This window comes from Apteryx rowi, unplaced genomic scaffold, assembly GCF_003343035.1.
Source record: "Apteryx rowi isolate R43461 unplaced genomic scaffold, aptRow1 scaffold_1035, whole genome shotgun sequence".
NCBI lineage: Eukaryota > Metazoa > Chordata > Aves > Apterygiformes > Apterygidae > Apteryx > Apteryx rowi.
This window is the reverse complement of record NW_020447237.1, coordinates 127,525-149,803: the sequence shown is the minus strand read 5'-3', so window position 1 is coordinate 149,803 and position 22,279 is coordinate 127,525. Positions and strand designations below refer to the sequence as shown.

Sequence of the window (22,279 nt, the reverse complement as noted above, 5' to 3'; positions counted from 1 at the left end):
TCTCAGATGTTCATACAGGGTTTTGAGCTTCTAAAAGGAAATATGTGTTTCTGTATACTGCATAAAAAATTGCTTACAGGTTTAGAAGTGCACAGGGTTACGAGTGTGGAACAGTGTCTTCTGTTAGACATCATTCCTTATCAGCTTATGTATGTGTACACATTCATTATTCATATAAGGCTAAGACATTTTGTCTAACTGGAAGGTTCTTAGGAAATGGTAATTTCCATTAGAAGCCTCATTTGAGAAGCAAATGGATTAACCTGATGTCATGCTGGCATGATTTTCTAGGAACTACTCCAGAAATTATTAGGACACCTAATGAATGGCGCTTTATTTTCTTCTATAATGCTTTTGATTGCCTACAATCTTCATTCACCTTTAAAGGTGATATGAATATGGCAACTCTGTGAATTCCAGCAGGCCTTCAAGAAGCCTGAAAGATCTGAAGACCTTTCACCATCTATGTACTGAAAACACACAAAAACCTTGTCCTTGTTGTATTTTATTATTTTATGTCCATGAAGATTTGTATTTCCTTTGGCAGTTGATAAGGACAGAAAAGAGAATGAAACGTAGATGGTTTTAAAAATGAAATTGTCCCTTTTACCATAGTCAATGGACACTCCCACTAGATACTGGTCCAGTTTGGTACTAAATGGCTTTCAGATTAATTCAGTTTTGCTGTGAGCATTCGTCCCATCTCTACAACTACTTGACACCCTCGTGTGCAAAAAATAAGGCTGTTGTGTGAATGGTGTCTCCTTTTCTTATATTTAATAGAGATTCGTTTCTAGAGCTGTTGGGTTACACTGGATACCAGCTGCAAGTTTTGCATAAAATTGGACTCACTCACACTTGCTCTTTTGTCTGAAAGAGTGTCAGCTGAAGCGGTCTCTGGCTGGGGYGTTCCTAGTTCCTTACCACTGCCCTCCTTGCACATTGAAAGCTAACATGTCTCTAAATCTATCCCTTCAGTTGCCTTTGTGAGCCTTCCCTGTCTCTGTCTTCACTTTTAAGGGCTTAAATGGCTTGGCACGTCCAGTCTGTCAATGCCCACATTACTACCCGGATAAGCAGATATACGGCAATTGAGAATAACCACCTTAAAGATGTTCAGATGCTTTGTAGTGTTAGCAGTCATTGTTATTTCAGATTTATTAGCTGTACATTGCCACAGTAATATTCTGCAATTTACTTAATTAAAACCACTCACTGACACTATCTGAAGTGACCCACCCAAAAGGAAAAATCACATAGTAAAGGAAAAAAGCCTGTCTTAATAGTTTTATTTTTGTTTTTAGAGAAGCTGACAAACTTAACATGAGATGTCACAGTACAGAGTGAGAAGAGTAGTTAAACATTGGTTGAGAGGGCTGAGAAATTCAGATACATATTTCATATTCCCATTTTGGGGGGGAAATAAAGCAGAAAGAAGGAAGCCTTGAAAACATCTGTTTCAAGACAGCAAGCGGTCATTTAGGAAAGTTGTATCAAATAAGGAAGAAATCCTTCAAAAGATGATTGGTTATTGGAAACCATTTTATGTACTAAGAAAACTGCAAAGCAGCAACTAAGTTTCAGCATGCTGTGTTCACCACACCATGGTAAACCTCAGCCATTGCTTTGTTTGGTCAGAGGGTCTTCTAGACTATAGTTGTTTAGTAACCACTAAATGTTAAGCTTTTCTTTCTCCATATACTTTGTGGTGACGACTAAAATAAGTACAAGTATCTTGAAGAGTTGTATACTGTTCAGAGAAAGCTGCTTAAACCTCTATTTCTGTAGAGTATTCAGAATAATATTGATTTTACCATGGATAGGAAACTATGCAGCCAACAAAACCCGTAATTTTTGGAACATCCCTGAATTCATAGGGGATACAAAGCCATGAACATAATGTGTTACATGTGAGCTTTTTTTCCTGTGTGTTTTTTTTTTTTTACTAACCACAAAAAAGACATTTGAGAGCATGTTTCTTGTCTTGAGCAAGACAAAGTACAATGTCAAATGCTAAAAACTGTATCTTCAATGGTATAAACTCATCACTGCAATGTCTGAAGGATTCTTATAATCATTAGCAAAATTGGTTGACTGTATTTCTACTAACTGGCATGCAAAATCTAGAATTAATGTAGTCATCAAATACAATGAGAAAAAAAAATAACTTTTGTACCTGCTGCTGCTGCTGCTGCTTTTTTTTTTTTAAACACTGCTTTTCCATCTTCATGGCTCTGAATTCCCTCCTAAAAGCATAAAATACTTGTTTTCTTCAGTTGTTGTAAGCTGGTATAAATTTTTGTCAAGCTGACATTTTTTTAAACTTCATATGTTGCATGAATATGCCAGGATTTATACAGCACAGGTATGTTGTGCCAGACTAACCAGATAGATTAGATCTTGCTATTACAAAATCTTGAAAGTAGAACAACTGCAAGGTATATAATGAACTGCTCTTTTATGAGGAGGTTGCAGTAGACTGGGCTCTCAAACAAAGTCACCAAGTTGCAAGAGGGTATTAGCAGAGTTCCCTATGACTTGGTTTAGGTCTTAACACTTCCTTTAGTTTCATAGTTACAAAAAATAGAAATTAACAGAATTTGTCAATCTTAAAGTTGGCCTGTTGTTAATAGACTAGAAATTAGAATGTCATAATGAAGCTGGATGATGTTGAGGATTCAAGAGCAGAAATAGAATACAGTCTAAATGTRTAAAGTACAAGGTCATATAGTGGTGGACTAATAACTTCTTTTATTTTTATTTTTTTGCATATAGCTATAGCTGGGCAAAAATGGAAGAGCTAGTGTATCAGTTGTCTTCTGCTCACTTATGTACCACCAACAAATGTAGCTGGAATAAAAAGGCARGTGCAGTTCCAGCATACAACTGTAGGGAGCCGTACAGTAGAAATAGGGAAGTATTCATTTTGTTTTAGAAGGTATGGGTAGGATGTTATGTGCAATGTTGTGTATAAGTCTGGTCAACTAGTTTTAAGAAACAAGAATTGAAACCAGAATATGTCTGAGAGGAGCTGCTAGGGTAATCAAGGGATGCAGAGAGCCTATTTTATGATGATAGCTTAACAGTGCTTGCCTTGTTTCCCCTACCAAAAAGAAGACTAGAGAATGTAAGTCCTATTTATAAGTCTACTGGGGAAATGAGCAAAGGTAAGCACCAGAGAAGAAGCTGTTTTTAATTAAAGTAATACTGGGAACAAATGTATGAATGAATTTAGGCTTGAAATTAGAAAAAGGGTTTTAATTACAGGAAAAGTTCTAGATCACCTGTAAAGCAGAGGGACTGGGGATTAAAAAAAAAAGAGTAAGAAAAGAAAAAGAGTAACTACCTTTACTGTCAAACATGATTGATATATACTAGGAACTGGCTTTCTGTGATAGCAGAGACTGGACCTGAGATCTGAGATCGCCTCCAGTCCTGTGCTCCTGCACTTTCTCAGAAGTTCTGGAAAGAAAAACTGTTCAGCTGGACATAGCCTGGTGGTCTGATTTATTGAGAGGAGTTCGGACACATGGGCTGGTGGAAGCAGGAATTTCCCAGAATGGATAACCATTGTTTAAAAATGTGTTTTTGTTTTGTGGTTGCACAGCTGGAAGAGTACATCAATATCAATGTACCTAATCCCTGACTTCTGCCATTGGTAGTGACTTTATATGACAGGAATTCTGATCATAACAACAGTGGTTTTGGCCACTAGTGGAGGAAATGAACCTAAATAAAAGCTGAGACTTCCACAGAATTCTACTTTTTGGTTTCTCTCTTTATGCTTCCTATTATATATCATATATCACAATTTCTGTGATTATAAATGGTTAGAGTTTATGCTACTGTATAATTATACTACTTGGAGATTAGGTGAAACAAGAAGCCAATGAGTTTCTAAAAGTATTTTAAATATTGAAAAAAGGAATTAATAGAGATTTTCTTTAGTCTTAAAGAATCCTGCTTTAATGCAACCCATGGAATTTTTTTTTTCAAGGGAGGCAGATTATCATTGTTTATTGGCTAGCTACACAGGATCAGACCTTTTAAATAGTAAAATAATCCTCATTTGTACTGTACTTCTGTTTGATATTTGTGATATTAAAAATCATTAGCTGGTGATATCCACTCCTGTAGAATGCAGCATGTGTTGAAAGATTAATCTCAGCAAGAATGTTATTTACTGAATACATTGAGAAAGAACCTCCTGATTTACTTAAATGAGGGAAACATTTTAATTTAACAGTGATATAGGGAAAAAAATAACAGCTTGCAGTCAATTGCAATTTCTTTTTCCAATATTACCATTAGCTTATTTTTACATTTCATTCCTTTAAATATATGGCAACTGTAGTTTAAATGACACTTTATATAACTGAGAGGAAAAAAAATGATGCCAGCTGCTTCATGTTAATTGAGGTAGCTGTGCAGATATTTCAGTTCTTCATCAGTTTCTTCATTAAAAAATTCTTTATGCAGTTGCAAGTGTTGTTGGTGGAAGAGGTAGATTAAGCTACATAAAAGATTTATGGTTTTGGCTGTAAAGTAGAAAGTTTTATTAGTGGAGTGAAAAATAGAATTCCATAATTGATTTAATGTAAAAATAAAGTTCAGGTCATTGTTTCATGTATGAAATTTAAACAGCCAGTTCCAAAACATGGACCAAGTTAAATACTTGGGCTAAATCCAATGAAAACTTCAGCGAGACTCTTAGAATATAAAGTTAACGTTTGCTAATATATGTCTCTATTGTTTAAACATAATTAATACTGTTGTATATGTTTTTGTTTTTAAGTGATGGTGCCGGATACCTCACAGTTCCCACACACTTGTTTTTATACATGTAGCTCATTAATGCTTCAAAATCAGGTTGGAAATTTTGAATTGTTAATTTGGGGATAAAATTAAACTAAAATATCGTAGTCTTTGAAATATGTTATTCATGATCTTCAATTTTAGAGCAGTTTGTAAGATAAGAGATATAATGATAACTTTTTTGATAGCTTTATTTAAACATTTTAAACTGAAAATATTTCATTTATAGTTCATTTCTTCTAAATATAACAGAGCTATATTAATTTTTTATGAGAGAAAAAATTAATAATTCTTTTTATCTTAGAGGTTTTCTTAATATAAATGGTAAATGGAACAAGGAGAGTAATACTAGTTTTTTGTGTTTTTTGTGTTTTTTGTGTTTTTTTTTTTACAGTGGAATTGTTATATAACCAGTTTGTGTAAGGAATAATTTAGGAATTGTAGTGAAAAGAGATTAAAACTATCAAGAATGTACCTCTCTTCAGGAAGGAAGAAAGGCTACTTGTAAGAAAGCTGTGCCTAATTTGATATAAAATTTTGAAGGTAGTCTGTACCCAGAATCTAAGTCTTTGGTACAGTTCATTCAGTGGCTCTGAGTATTTTTCTAGAGAATATTCTTTCCATAAAACCTCCTCGCATTTCTCTTTGTTCAGCTTAAGTTTGTTTCCATAGGAAAGTTGACTAGAAAGTATAAAGAGGTAATTTTTATTCTAACAGTTACTTTAGCCATTATGTAAGAGGATATTTAACATAAGCTCAGGCTTTGCACTACAATACTTCTACCTGAAGGTCTGAATCATCAAGCAGGTTCCTATAAATTTAGTATGTAAGAAAAGCAGCAGTTTGATTTAAGGAATATACTGTAAAATTACTTATACATCTGCTTGAAGTAACCTAATATTTTCTCCCTGCTGAGGATTCATTTTGCAAAGATTATATATTAAAAAATTATGTGGAAAAATTCTAGATAAGTTCTCACCTTTTTATAGGTGAAATGGATCATTTCCTTTGTACTTGGATCTCCCTGACTGATTGGCCAAACTCCAGTTTTGCAATAGTGGTACGTTCAACGACAGTCAGTGGGAATGACAGCAAGTTTTTCATTACTCTGTCACAAAAATGCAAACGCTTCGGTAAAAAATGGGAAATATGTTGTCTTAAATTTTTTAATAGCAGCAGTTGAAATTACATTTCCTTAGAATTTCATTAGTATGTGCTGAATGAAGTACTCTTATGAGGGTTTTACTGTGCAAGATATGTAGATTGACATGGCTGTCTTTGCAAGAATATCTGAAGTACCTAAACAGCTGTAAAAATAAAAATATCACTTACTGGCTATTAAAGCTCTTAAAAGAAAATCTTTCCAGTTATTCCTGGCATATTGAGCCTTAACAAGGAGATGTTTTTGCAAAACATTTAAATAAATGATGATAATGTATAAAATCTGATGATATTAATATTCCTAGTTTTGCGATTAAAAGGTGAAGGATGTAATTAAAAGGAGGATAATGCTCACTAAAAAGCTTAACAAATGCTTACTATATTGTTCATTCGTGAAGAAAAAAGACTTCTAATCTGCAAACCTTTTCACATATAAATAATTTTATGCAGGCATGTTAGTTCCAGTGATTTCACTTGGGTGGTTCATCTACGTTAATGCGTGTGTAACAATTAGTAGGATCACTAACTAAACAGATGAGTTAGTAATGCCAGATAACTAAATAAAGCAAGTATCTTCAGATACTCTTGGACCTTGGAAGTCATTATAGATATCTGTGGGGTTCAGGGCAAGCTTTCAGAAAACATGAGGATCCCTGTGCTGGTTATAAGAACGTGCACAGGAAGCTTGGAATTTACTATAGAACAGACATTTTGCAGTGAGCACACTATAAGGTTGTTTACTAATCTACAGAGTAAATAGTTTCTATTTGAAGAATTTTGTGGTATTTTGGATATAAAATGTATAGAATATGTAATTTGTAGGAATGACTTTAGATTGCTTCCATATTTCAAAATGGCACAGCAATACATGTCTAGAAAAAATAGTATTTCTAGCATTTGTAAAGAAAAAATGGGAAGTGGTCCTCAAGTGGATTACAATTAAGTGTCAAAAGACTCCCCTTACCAAAAAGCACTGTTTTGGTTCGTTTAAAACAATAGCATATTCTCTCAAACTGGAGGTCTTACTACATCCTCTTGAGTTTTTCTGTCTTGCTGCATCGATTTTGTGGAGAAGAATAGTGCCTGCTGCTGCATCTCATGCAACACAACGCAAATGATAAATTTACTGGAAGGAACTTAATTTCTGTCAGTGAGTCGTTTTGAATTGAATATAATTCAATTCTAGTCCTAGGCTCCCCCAAATTGGGTTTAAATTGTGTAACGTTTTAATGGAAAGGCTCAGCCTTTTAACATAAAACCCACAGTAGGATGGGAGGGAATGAAAATTACTTTGTATTTGTTTGTGTCCTCGTGTGGGAAGGATAAGTTGTTTAACAAAAACAGAAGTTTGTTTTTTCTCTTTCTGTAAACGCTTTGGGAATGTGATGTGGCCTCTTTTTGTAGGGCTCTACTACCAAACAACTAAATTTCTGTGGTCATCAACCAAGGCTTTAATCCCAACAGCTTCAACTTRATGCTGTTGCCATGAACATTTGTTTGAGTGATTCTGTTCTAAATTTAACAAATAGATTTTTACAAATGGTATCTGTYTTGCATTGGGTTGTTAAAGACTGGTCACTTGTGAAGCTAGCCAAAATTTGACTGCAGTCTTCAAACCAGTGTATGAATGAGAACTTAGCTGCATCAGACAGTCTTTCTCGAAGACAACTTGTGTTGTCTCAAGTGATGCAACAAATGAAGCTCAAAAGAGGTATAAAATAAACAATAAAATATTTTTGAGTCCATATAGAAGTCTTCTGTGCAAAACAGGGTTGTGTTATGAAACTGAATAGTGATGAGACCCTGTATAAAATCTAAGGTAGATGAACCCTTGATGTCTCCTGTCATCCACAAAATACTGAGGTTAGAGAAGTTGGTTTGTTCTCCTTTTAGAAATTGCACAACCTTTTAATTCCTGGTGAATATTTCATAAGTAGTAATGTTATTTTGCTTGTAAGCAATTCATTTCAGTGCAAGTGGGATACAAAAGGTATGACTCCACCAAAATAATACATGTAGATTTTTAAAATTAAGTAAGTCCATCTCAGAGGGAGAAATCTATCCTGAATATCTGGTCAGATCCTCTTTCAGGATGTTTATAACTCCCAGAGGTGCAAGTGATGATGAAGACAACAGAAAGAACACAAAGAAATATGTATTACTTCATTTGATATACTTGTGTAATTATGCACATTCTTTTCTGTGAAATGGAAGTAATGAGCTTGACAGAGCAAATTGGTTATTTTGTAGTATAAAGAAATTGCAAGTGGTCTGGAAAAATGTGCAACATACACATTTTTCAGTGACATAAAGAAATTAAAACAGCCTTTTGATGTCATTAGCTAGTGATATGCCAGGAGCAAAACATGGACTTGCATATATGCAACAAAAATTAACCAAGTATCAAGAATTATAGAAAATAAACATATTGGATGCTCTAGATACTAATTTTCAGGAAAAGTTCATTTAATCTTTCAAACAAATTGTGGATTTTTACTTCCACATAACAGAAAAGAGCTTTTATTAAGAGTATTAGCTTGCAAGACCACTGCTGATGTGTAGCCACCCAAAGTTGCTATAGTGACCTAACATCATCTTATGGGAATGCAATTATGGCTATACCATCAAAAATTCTGTCCTGCCTGAAAAGAGCAATTTTGAAAAGATGGTACATTATTTATGACACAGGAATATTTGTATTCTTATGTTTTATATTGTCTGGGTTACCTCAACTTTTACTATTTTCAGTTTATGTTGCTCGCAATTGTAATGTCTCTTCATTCAAATTCCTTTGGCATTTTATTGGGAAACCTTTTAAACATATGGTATACATAGAAATATGTTTTCTAAAAATGCATGTGTGTCAGATATAAAAGAAATATGTATTATTTAGTAACGCCATAAATCCTTTGTATTTCTCTTTGAATGAAAACAGCAGTTAAAAAGCACATACAGTTTCATTTCTGGGAAAGATCTTTTTACAGGGAATTCATATATGAAGCTTTGCTTTTTTTTTTTTTTTTTTTTTTGAGGTGGGTGTGACAATGTAATGTTTCATAGAATGTTTTAAAACAAGTTGGATTAATCATTACAGAAAATATCTTTATAAGGAGTATCACTTTTAAAAAGGAATGTTGCATTATGTTGTGTATGTCTGGATTCTATAAGCGCTGTGGTCAGAAAATATATTCACTGCAAACAAATTCAATGCTTATGATTAAAAATAGCTGAACTAAATGCTTGTTTTAGCGTGATGGATGTAAGAGGGATGTGAATTGTTATGAAATAAGCTTGTTCATTTTATGGTATAATACTTTATCTTTTATACTGGACTTTGTGTTTAAATATTGTTTTATGTGAATCAGTTCTATAAAGATAATATTTTCAATGAAACCATTAATTGCTTTTTTTTGTGGTAACAAGCCAACAAATTATACAGAATAGATTCCCCTCTCAGACTGCTTCTTTATTTTTAATTGCTGATGTATTTCATAAATAAAAATATTATCAATTTTGCAATCATAAAATACATAATTTTAGCAGTGAACTATTAATACATATTTGACAAGATATTAATTATGTGAATTTTAAGAGCTGGTAACAAATAAAATGAAATGTTCAGGTTGTGCTAAGTTATAAAAGGGTTGTTTTAAGTGATCTCAAAAAGCAGGAAGCTTTTTGATAGTATTTAAACATTTTTTTAAAATATCACGTTAGATTCACTTTGAGGAAAAATCATATTGCCATTACAACATTCAGGAACAGATTTATACAAGTATTTTAAGTTGGCTATTGCTGAGCAGTTAAAAAAGAGCCCCCCTCTTAAAAAACAAAACAAGACAAAAAAACCTTGAAAATGTCTTATAAATGTATAGTACTTATGCAGCTCATAGAAGTGACCATTTATAAGTATGTAAGATATATATGCAAATCAAAGCAAATTTTGTTTTTGCAGCTATCAGAGAAAGTATTGTGCTACAACTGTGAGACCTGAAAACTGGAGATGCTTGGATTTTTTTCTTATTGAAAGGAAACTGTTCAAATTAGAGAATTTTTATAAACAGAAACCAGAGGGGAAAAATCCTGTAATCTCTATTTACTATCTGCTGACTCTTATTACATGAAATCCACCTTTTRAAAAATGGGGTTTTATCAACTAACCTATTTTGAAAGCTTCTTTTGAAAAATCTTTCTTCATCTAATTTCTTTACTATAGAAGAAGCTTTGACATGGGGGGAGGAGGGGGAAAGCTTTATTGAAAAAGTTTTAAATGAGCTCACCATGCTCACTATTAATCTACTTATTCTTGCATCAGTAATTCACCTTATTCTTGCATCAGTAGAAATTTTACACTTGAAAATTCATTTGGGGAAGTAATAGGTAAAATAAATGTAAAATTCATCTAAAAGTGATATGGGATAGTTTTTCTTAACTATTTGAAACCACATGGTAATTTATGACAGGAGCATATATAGAATAAAAATATTAGAACACAAAGTGAATCTCTAATTCTGTTATGAGTTTCTCTCTGAAAAATTCTTTGGGGAAAAAAAAAGATGTATGTATCTTTTATTATTATTATATTATAGCCTAGAGATGAGATAGCAAAATTCAGAGTTCTAATTGTCAGAAACTTCGCAATTGAAGTAGACCTTTGCAGCTAGTCTCTCTGTTCCTGGGTGTGAACAGACCATCCAATTACTGCATCCAGATTTTGCAGTTGGACTCTGTAGAAAAATAAGTAGTCTTGCATGAAAAATGTTCCCACGGTTTGTCTTATGTAATGGACCTTAACCTTGTGTTTAGTCTCACTTTTATTATAATAATACCAGAAGAAATACTAAAACCTCCATCAAACTCTGCCTGTTCATACTGCTCTTCACAATTGACTTTTGTTTATCCTGCAGAAAGTAAATTCCTGTACTGAAAAAATAATTATATAATCCGTGTTCTCATACAGTAACTCTGTAGTCATGTGATATGCTTATAGCTCTTCATCTCGTTTTAATATCTGTAGTGTTACAAAATAAGAATAGTGTTGGAGAGACCACCAGTTCCTGAAATGCTGCAGAAATAACAGAGTTTTAAGGGAAAGTTTAATCAGCTTAGGGGGTATTCTACAGAGTAGGAGAATTTTAAAATAAAAAACAATTCCTTTTTTGCTAATTCTAATCATATCAGTAAGAGGAGAAGTGAAATAGATCCAAAACATAAGGAAGTAAAGAGAGAAAGACCTAAGTAGGATAGTTAAGGAGACCACTATCAGTTCAGAGTTGTCTGTCTTGCTTTTTTTTTTTACTGCAGCAACACATTAAATAGTGGTTCACTGTTACCTATTGAGTTGTTTGCATATGGAGGGTTTTTTTGCTCTAAACACAGAATGATATAGATTCCCTTCAGAGGAAGGAAGCTCTGGAGCAATAAACTCTTAACTATTTGCTTATTGGCCAGATGCCTGAAATCACTTTCCCTAAACTGTGTATCAGATCGCTTTAATTTTCTATAAGTTGCAGAAGGGTGGGCAATATTTTCTTTCAATAATGTCCAATAATGTGTTATTTGTTTTGTTATTTTATCTTTTGTTGTACCATTGCATATCCTTATAAATACCTGTAATTCTCATTGTTTCATGTATTTTAATGTTTTTAGTCAGACCATGATTTAGCAATGCACTGAAAGTCAGTACTGAGTACCTGAATCTCATTATTTGATTGCTTGTGTGGTAAGAGTAAAGTATACACATAAGTACCTTATTGAAAGATAATCTAAAGGTAAAAAAAACTTGGATAAAATTTTCCACATCAGCATACTAGAATAGTGTCATTTATGGAAATATTGGGAGTCTATGCAACACCAGAGGACGTATTTGAAATATGATCATGCAACATGTAGCAAGTCCTTGTTTTTCACATCCCTTCYAAAAATGAAGGCACGAGATTGTTTTGAAGTGTTGTGTGTGTGACGGACACATTCGACTGATTGCTGTGAGTTTCAAGAATATATTTTAAGTGGAATCTATGCTTCTAAGTTGTTTTGAAAATTCTTCCTAAATGGGTATTAAGCAACACATGTAGAATGTGACCAATTAAAATGCCTTTATAGTATATAAGGATGTATTTCCTAGGAGTCTTTGAATGAAATTCAGGCAAGCGAGGGTAATTGGCAAGGTTCATATTGAGTTAACTGGGGCCAGAATTTGACCCTTGCAGTTAGGAAGTGGGAAGAAGAATGCTTTTGTTTTGTGTGGATTTTTTTTTTAATTAAAGCAATTTTCATATATTACATTCTTAAATATACATATTCCTTTCTGAGCATTTTTCCCTAACAAAAAATATTTTTTGACTCCAGTTAAATTTTGAAAGTTAGTAGCTATTCTGCTAAATAAGTATGACATAAATATTTCATACAAATTTTCAGAAATGATTTTAAAATGTTTTATCTTGAATGAGAAACCCAATACCTACTTTACTTCCAAAAGTATAAAAATTTTACTTTTTTTTTTACTTTTTTTTTTTTTTTTACTTTTTTCTAAGTTTTTTCCCTTGAAAGATGTCAGTTTTTTAAAATAAGTTCCCTGAAATACGCAGGGACTTACTGAAGGCTTTAGTATGGCTTTGGGCCAAAATCAGCTGTTGTATACCCAGGTAGTATGGAGTAAATGCACATAATTTTAAATGTTTATCTTCTACTACCCCTTTAATACTGCAGTAGACTTGCTCTGGTAAGCCTGTACAATGGATGGCTGTTATTAGTCTTTAAAAAGTTAGACATTGGTTATTTATTGCTTTCAGTCCTGTTTCTCTATAATGTGCCTGTGCAAGTGCAAAAAATCTGGCACAACAATATGTACAGCAGATGCAGCAGTATCATATTCATCATTAGGTGAACTGTTGTTTCTCATACAATCTTTCTTTTATAGCATATAGCAGCTGTGAACAAGAATCTGTGTAAGATAGGCTAATTTGGTGGGTAGGTCACTTGAGCTAGGTGCCCTTCAAGCTCAAGAGGGGAGATGAGTTTGAAATATGGCCACAGACTATATAAAAAATGTTTATATTGGCTTATAATGCTTGCTAACACTATGATTTTTCTGAGCTGTAATTTCATGTAATTAAGAATATCATCTCATTTGCTCAGACTACAGTTGTTAAGTTAATGCCATCAGGCAATCAGTTTCATATGCTGCATCTCTGTGAAAAAGTTTGTTTTGATTTGGATTTAAAGCATACAACTGAATATATTCTTCCAGAAACTTCAGAGATGAAATCAAAAACTCTTGAATTGATAAGCCTTATTAGTTTTATTTTAAACAGAACTGGCTCCAAACCTAATTATACATAAAACTAAACAAAGGCCTCAATCCTACAAAAGACTTGTATGCATGCCTGAATTTATCCAAAGCACAGCTGGTAACAAAGTAATATCTTTTTCCAAATATATCAGCTGGTTTGATTTAAAAAAAAAAAAAAAAAAAAGGCACTGGTCTCTCCCTAAGTTATCTTAGGACAATTCCTTAAGTTTGTTCTCATGCACAAAATGTGTGGACTTGTGTGTGTGGAGGGTTTGGGKTTTTTTTGTTTGTTTTGGGACTTTTTTGAATACTAAATGTTTAGCATGTGGCAGGAGTAAACCCAGCTACCCTACTGTGAAGTCATAAGAATATTGATGAAAAAAATAAACTAATACAAAGTGAAATCCCATTTGTGACACAATATTACAGTCAGAGCCACTTGGGTATGAAGCTGTGTTGACTTCAGTCAGATAATGTGTACGTAGAGAGTTTCCCTCATGGATTTCACTGGGGTTTGGGTCTTTTTTCTTTCTCTGGAAGAAACTCATACAGTGAAATTATTTAGTTAAAAATGTGGATGCACACACACACACACTTACCTCCAGAAAAAAGTAATAAAAGAATCGTGCATATACACATACACACAGATAGTAGTTCAGAGATAGGCAATAATTCCTCTTCCTTTCTTGGTTTTTCATTTTTGGTTGGTATGTGACAATACAGTACTCCCTGCTCATCTCAGCTTTCTGACTTCCTTACTGAGGTAAGGAAATCCACATAACTCTTGAAGCTGTAAATGTTGCTAAGCGTTAGGTATGTGCTCAAATTGAAAGGTTTTGAAAATGCAGTTTGGAAATTGCTGAGTTTTAAAACCACAGAAGGGGTGCTTGTAACAGCTGTTTGGGATTCTCTATGAGAAAATGTATTAACAGAATACACGCTTCCAACTATTTTGTGTGACTTGGCTTTACCATCTGAAATTTATATTTACAGCCCAGCAAAAATTACCTGCAGACCCATTCAGTGGAGCATAGTAGTCCATCTGCCAGTAGTGGCTAACTTTTTTTGGACTATCTGCTGGTTAGCCTACTGAAGGGGCAGTGCTACTTTCTGCACAGATGCCCAGCATATGGGGAACATTGCAGTGAATATTTTCAGTGGAACTGTAATGAGTGTCCTTGACAGACTTCATTTGGGATGGGCTGTCCTCTTAGAGCCTGTTATGACTCGAAATAAAGGTGTCTCCTCGTTGATGATCCTATGACAGTTACTCCAAAAGAGCAGTGTAGAATTGGAGCAGTGTAGAATTGGTTTAGACAGGCCAAAATTGGATGGTCCCAAAGCAATAGTCTTATTTGGCAGGCACAACATGGGAAGCGAGGACGGATTAGAAACAAAAATATCCTCCTTGCCAGCAGATTGGGATTGGACACCACAACCTTGCTGAATGGAAAACATGTATATCTCATGGACAGGTAAAGGATTTAATACACTATTTCCCAGCATTTTGTAGTAATGTGAATCTTTCACTTTACAAGAAAAAGCAATAGTGTGCTGGAAAATGGATCTCAAAAGTACCTTTACACTGTTTGCATGTATGTTTACTTCAGAGCTATTCAGACTCTGAAGTTTCTAGGTGGATTATTTTACTATTAAATGTAACAACACTGTATGCAACCAGAAAACTTCCTGAATTTTTTACTTTCATTTACCTTGAAGGAGAATGTCACTTAACACTGTACAGAAGAGGTAGCTGGAGAAAAAGCTTATAGTCACAGTGTGTTATGAGTACCTTCTATGCTGCCATATATCATGATGTATAGATAGCATAGAAAATTAGAGCTAGGCTGCCATGGATTGCAAGGCAGCTTGCATTCAAACGAGTTCATCAGTCTGAGAAAATACTTAGCGCTTTGCTGCAGAAAAACACAGCTGTCTGACTGTTTTCTTTATGGGCCTGGTGGAAAAGGACTGTGGCCAATAATACTTCACCTTTGATTTTTCTGAGCCAGGGAGAGGGGAAGTTGGCCAGGATGTCTTAGTTGTTGCAGTCCATGAAAGACAGGCCAGGAGGAGAGGCATATTTTGTCCCTTCATTTGTCTGGTCTGGAAAGCAAATATATATGCCAAAGATACGGGGAAAAAATAAGATGATAATTAGCATTGACATCAGTTTGATCTGGCAAAGTTATTACTGTGTCCATTTGTTGCTGGCTGTCAAGGTCTCTGCTCTCACTCTGCTGCTGGGGAGAGTAGGAAGATTCAAACCCCGTTACTTGTTTGGTTATTAAAGCTGATAACACTTGATGCATGTTCCCACGGGTCACTCTCAGGTTAGTGTGGTGTGTTTGTAATGTTTTGTGCCCTACTAGGTTGAGTAATGCAGCTCTCGCGGTTGTTGCCGAATCTGAGCTCTCAACAGAACAAAGATTGTGTTTATATTTGTAGAACATGGATTTGACTCAAAAGTGTTGAAGGTATGCAAATCCATATAAGTTCAAGTTCATAGCTTTCCACTCTAAAGATTGAAATACATTTGAATGTGATGTTCATATATGCAACAAATAATATACACTTTTAAATTATGTAATTTTCCTATTTGTTTAAAGGTGGCACAGGAAAGAAACTCTTACTCCTTTGTTCCTAAAATATTTGTTTCTTGGCAGCACTTGTTTGGATGTATAGCGGATGTACTAAAAATAACCTGCATACAACCAAGTGCAGCACATATGTCGAGAATCAAAATAACATTAATACAAGTTGTTCTTTTAATATGTACCTTTGAGCAAAAGGAAGCACTATTCTGGTCTGGACTACTTATGCTGTTATATAAATAGAAGGTTTCAGTTGCCAGGACCTTCAGTCTGGCAAAGTTCATTAGAACTCAATTCGTGATGCAAGACTTCTGAAARTAATGGCCTCACTAACATTTATCCTATATTTCTTTTAATAGGAGGAGTGCTTTTTGAATTTAGAGGCTCCTATTTCAAGAGTATGTGGCTATGACACTCCTTTCCCTCACATCTTTGAGCCTTTCTACATCCCAGACAAATGGAAATGCTATGATGCGCTTCGAAAAATGATTAATTACTGAGAAGTAATACAGGTGAGAAATAATGTCTTATACTGAAAGTTTGCCTGTGAGCTTTCTGACAGAGTGATTGGAAGGTTTGGGGGTAAAGTACTATTTCTCTCTCTCTCTCTCTCTCTCTCTCTTTTTTTTTTTTTTTTAATATATCAGAAATTGACCCTTACGGCTTCAGGCCTTCAGTCTTAAAGCTGTTGGACTGTTTTTAAACAGTGCTGTTGAAATCAATGTTTAAAGCAAATTACCTTGCTTAATCAATCAGAAAATTGAACATCTTGTATCCTGAGAAATAAGATCAGGTGAAACTAATAGTTAATTGACAGGATGTATTTTCACTTATATTAAAAGACTTACAATTATTTCACAGGTAAAGCATGTTGTTAAATTTTGGAATTTCTCACTCTTCATGGTGGCCTGTAATCATGTGAGGTACCAGTAAGTCCCAGCTTGTACTGAATTACACTGCATTACAGACATATGTAGTACATTGAAAATGTGTGAACTGTCTGTAGTGTCTTACAGTTCTGTTCAAATACAGATTTAAGACTTGTATTTAACACTCTAAAAAGATGTTTCTGTATATTTTTCACATAATTTGGACACACTTGAAGATTTCTGTTTGCAGAACCCTTCAAGCACCTAGACTGTGAAGTAATATATATTTCTTCGCAGAGTCTGAAACACATTTTGTCTTTGATTTTGTTGTAATATAATACTAAGTGTCTTCCTGCACACACACAAGTACCATTAGACTCTGTGTTGGCCAACCAGGACTTAAGAAAGATTGTGCATTATTATTATAGAACTTTTTGTGTTTGCTGACCAAAGTTTAATAGTTAGGAAAAGTATGAACACACTGTATGCTGTAGTTCCTTTAATTAGGTGAATTAGGTAGTATAGTTTTTGAGATCGGCTCTTGATGGGTCCTGTGCTTCTAAGCTAAAAAGAAAACTGGCCCGTTTCCCTTTGGAATGGGGGGATCCTGTAACATGTAACTAGGCAGATCTTTGCTGTTGACACTGACCATAGGACTGTGYCCTATATTAGGGGCGCCCTCTTGTGTCCGTTTTACCTGTGTGTTAAGCTATAAATTACATTTTTGGCAAGGGATAGGAGGTGGTGAATACCTCAAAGTTAGTCCTATTTATATACATATTTACTTTCAGGACCACCTTTTGCATTTCCCTAACTTAATTTCCCCTGGTACCATAAGGCTGAGTTACCATATGTGAAGTGGGGCCAATGAAGCAGTGTCTCCAGAAAGTAAATTGCCCATTATTGACATACCACAACTGAAGAATGTTGTAGCCTGTTTTATAGAATATGTGGTAAATGCTGTCTTTTTCAGTCCTTGCCTTTTATCTGAATTGTACTAAACTTATTAAAGACTTATTTTCTTTTGAATCTGGTACCTCTGTCAGTGCAGCTGTCCTTAAGAGAACTGGATGTTATTGGCCTATTGGGATAGGTATCCTATCCCTATAATCTGTTCCTTTCTTGGAGATTAAACATTCTTACCTCTATACAAATAGAGGGAGAAAAACTGAGGAGATCTGGTGGTTCAGAGACTTAGTTTAACCCCCATTCCTGCATACAATGGTAAAGTGAGGGAGGTATGAGGAGAAAGAAATGGATTCTAGGATTGCAGTGAACTTGTATACAACCCAGTTTCTAAACTGGAAACCTGCACTAAACCTTTCTGTGAAGGTAATATGGACTGAGTCATATGGAGAAGTCATCTTCATTCATATTTAAATTTCTCCTGTGGGCTGCATCATGCACAAATATCACAGGAGGTTATGAACAACTAATAAAATCCATTTAGCATACCTAGGGGCTAGCTTATTGACTGTTTTTTTTTGTATTCATCATAACATTAATCGATGAGGTTATTTGTTAGTCCAGAACGCTAAGGTTAATGTATTCCAAACTGCCTCATGTATAGGGAGACCCAAGGATATATTTTCTCAGAAATAGTGTTACAGTTTATGTGGAATTGAGCAGAACCATAGTCTTGTGGATGTTARGAAAGTGGGGCTTCTTCTTGTCCTACTGCTGGAGAGAAGAAGAGGAGCTAGCCGGTCCCAGTGATGGAGAGGCATGTAGAGTTCGCTTTCAAGCTACAGAAATGGCCAAGTTGGCTAAGTCATTGCTTTGCTTATGTTTCAGGTCATTTCTGTTAGACTACACCCTGGTGGTGTGCCTGGCTGTTTTCTTCTTTTCCCCTCATAACCAGAATTTGTTACTAGAATTTGTTTCATCCATTACTTTCAAGCAGTTTGTTAAAAATATAATAATAAAATTGTCAAACCTATCTACTCTATATATCAGAATATCCTTTCTAACATGACTTGAGATCTCTTTGAGTCAGAAGCTATCTGCAACTTCATTTCAGGAAGTCTGCAGTGATACGATTCCCTTCACTCATTACCAAATAACACCAAATTGTATATTTCATGGTCTACGACTGTGTTTGAAAGTCATCTTCAGACTTGCTATTATTCAGACCTGGAAACAGGTTCTGAATAACAGCATGGAGATGTTAACTCCAAAGTTATTTTTACTGATAACATTATGCTTTTAAGTTACTAGTATGTCTAGAAAATCATTTCTTAATTAACAAAGATTAATTCTGTATCTTCTTCATAAAGAAATAAAAAAGACCAACCATATCTGAAATCTGCTTGCTTTGTGTACAAATGTGCCTCCTATCCAAAAAGGTTCCTCTCATGCACTTGAAATCACTTACTGCACTATGTCTGAGGCTAATGCAGAGCCTCAAGCTGGATGCTACAGTCAGTCATTTTTATTGTCTTACTGTGTATTTGGGTTTATTCAAACCTGTGTTGAAAGTGTCTCACGCATACATAGTTGCTTATCTGGAGATTGACAGTACAGATGATAGTTTTCCTGCTCAAAGATCAAGTTCAATAATGCATGCTGTATACCTCATCAGTTAGAGAGACAAGAGCAAAATCTGTATCTTTTAGTGGCTTCTTAGTGATTAACATTTGTAGCTATATTAGCTATAAGGAAAATAGCTTCCAGGTAGGCAGCTGTATTCCAGATAACTCTTTGTAGTAGGAAAAAAGATAAAGAAAAAAGAAGCAATGAGATTAAGATGGTTACACAGTTCCTGGATAGSTGGTATGGTGTCTGGCTGTTCATTAAAGAAAAGAAAAAAGATAAAAGAGAAGAAAAAAGCCAATGCATTTTATAAAATATACTCTAGTGATACACAGATATATTTATGAGTGGCTGTAGTATAGAAATGACAAATAGCCAGGTGGTTTCCTGTTACCTTTTGCAGCCTTTTCTACCATGTTTTATATCCTGATTTCTTGTCAAATTCTGAATTTTAAAGCTGTCCTTACCAGATGACAGTTAACCTGTGTGAGAGAGTATATGTGTGTATGTGTATATACAGAGACCATTACTATTACAAATTTAGTCTGTAAAAATACTGAGTTATCACACTGAGTAACTTCATTAGGGAACACTTTCCACTTACAATTATAACTATCAAAATTGAAATCATTTAGTCTCAAATTTCCTTTCTTCTTCTTGCATTAATTTTATTTATTTATTTATTAGAAAGTTTAAGCATACTACAAGGTTAGGAAGAGCTGGCATTTTAATTAATACTATGGGATGAGGGGGGGTGATTTTTTTTTTTCCTTTCCAAGCCTGTATTTGAAGCATTTTTAACATCCAGTATAGTTTGCACAGAACCAGTGCTCCAGTTCAGAGACACTTGCAAATAACAGGAATGCCTTCCCTTCTCAAGCAATATGTTGTGCTGGGAAACAGGAAGGGAGCCATTAGATACTTAGGTTAGTAACTGTCTGTTCTCTTTAGTCCTTGTTAGACAGAGCCTCATAAATTTTAATTGAGAAAGAGGAAAAATATAATTCCTCTCCCAATTTAATAAGTAAAATATGAGAGAGACTATGCAATATCATTTCTTGTTAACCTGACACTAACAACTAGTTTTTTCAACTTAGGATCACAAATGTCTCAGGCTAGGATGACTTGCTGTTCATAATGGGTTGTCTGTAACCCACTAGAATRAACAACTTCCAGAGGCCTGAATCGAATGCAAGATTCCTGGTTCTTGACTTTTTTTTTCCTGCTGAATAGCAAAAAAATTAGGAAAATGACCGGTGAATTATGTCTCATTCACAGCCAGTGGGTAGTCCAAATATAAGATAACAGTCTACTAATGCTATGAGTTAGTCTGTTAGGATAATTGTTGCAAATCTCTGTTGATCTCGGTCTTGCATTCAAAGCTTGCTGAGAGTCAATGCAAGATCATTAATAATGAAATTGTCTTTAAAAACAGAAAAACATTTGGGAAAAGTCTTGATTGCAGTTGCTTGTTTTACAAGGYGCCTCTTCTCTGAAGTGGTAGATTGATAGTATATCTAGTAAAGTTTTGAAGAAAAAAAAAAGACACTCTTTTCTTAAGATACCAGATACCAGAGTGGGATGGAAGACACTTCATTGTAAAGTTTATGTGTAAATGGCCATAATTAGTGTTGTCCAGACACTAGACATCAGTTACAGCATTTCTAATTTCTAAGCGTCTGCCTTGGCAGCTTTAGCATTTTAATATAGTTTTTTGTACATAAGTAAGTACATTGTTAAATTACAGTTTAGACATCCTCGAAGGTAAATGGGCAAGGGTAGTGTTTATATCAAATCTGCATAAGTAGCCAAACTGGAAGAAAACGTCAAGTCAATTATGCTTAAGAACTTAACTTTCACCACTGGTTAGAAATGGGTTTAATCCAAATTTATACCTGAAAAAGGAAAATTATCTTTTGTATATTACAGATTACATTATAAATTAAAAAAATGAGATTGCCCATGCTGAGCGGTATGTGTTTAAATTGTGGATATTACTTTCAGCCTTAAAATCTGTAATTTATTTTGTCATCTTCTGCAGAGATGAGAAGAACAACAGGGAAATACAGAAGCCGCCTTCCAAATTCTTGACTTTTACTCAGAATTTTTGGTTTTGGAATTCGTATAGCACAGACTGTTTTCTCTGAAGTCAACTATTCTTAATATTCATCTTAGCTATTCTTCAAAAAGTTCAAATCCCTGCTAATTATGAAATCAGTGAAGGACWGGTGATTCCTATAATAGTTTCAGATGTATTTAAAGATATTCCAGGTGCAGTATGAGCATTACACATTTTGCAGTGCTTCACTAGGTACACCTCTAAATTTAACTGTGTAAATATTAGAAACAGGATTTTATTCAATAAAACAAATTATGCGCATGTTGTCTCTTGTTTTTGTTGTTGCTTCAGGAAAACCCAAAGAAGTCCTTTGAATGTGACTATATTTTCAACAAAATAAAGCAAGGCCAACTCGCGTGTCTGGCCAAATTTAGTTTCTGACTGAGATCTTTAACCAGTGTCATTAATTGTCTGTCTTTATCAGTTGAGTGGCTTCATGTGAAATAGGCTCAAAATATTGATTTCACCCTCTGCAAGGAAAATGAGAACTCCATGTTTCTTGAAGAGATGACTGCATTAAAAGATGCTACAGATGATAGGCTCCATTGCTATGTTTACTGCAATATTTTAGTTTCACAGGATCACAGAATCGCTGAGGTTGGAAGGGACCTCTGGAGATCATCTAGTCCAACCCCCCTGCTCAAGCAGGATCACCTAGAGCACGTTGCACAGGATCACGTCCAGGCAGGTTTTGAATATCTCCAGAGAAGGAGACTCCACAACCTCTCGGGGCAACCTGTTCCAGTGCTCTGTCACCCTCACAGTGAAGAAGTTTTTCCTCATGTTCAGATGGAACTGTCTGTGTTTCAGTTTGTGCCCGTTGCCTCGCTTCCTGTTGCTGGGCACCACTGAAAAGAGTCTGGTCCCATCCTCTTGACACCCTCCCTTCAGATACTTG

The 22,279-nt window shown here is 34.7% G+C and overlaps 1 long non-coding RNA gene across 1 annotated transcript in view; it reads left to right on the top strand.

Annotated features, from left to right (window-relative positions):
- LOC112966679 overlaps positions 1-21,637 on the top strand; it is a 58,915-nt gene extending 37,278 nt beyond the window's left edge. Inside the window, exons 2-3 of the long non-coding RNA XR_003253697.1 lie at positions 16,221-16,373; positions 21,304-21,637. This is a non-coding gene — a long non-coding RNA (uncharacterized LOC112966679). The remainder of the gene's footprint in view (positions 1-16,220; positions 16,374-21,303) is intronic.
- Positions 21,638-22,279: the final 642 nt, after the last annotated feature.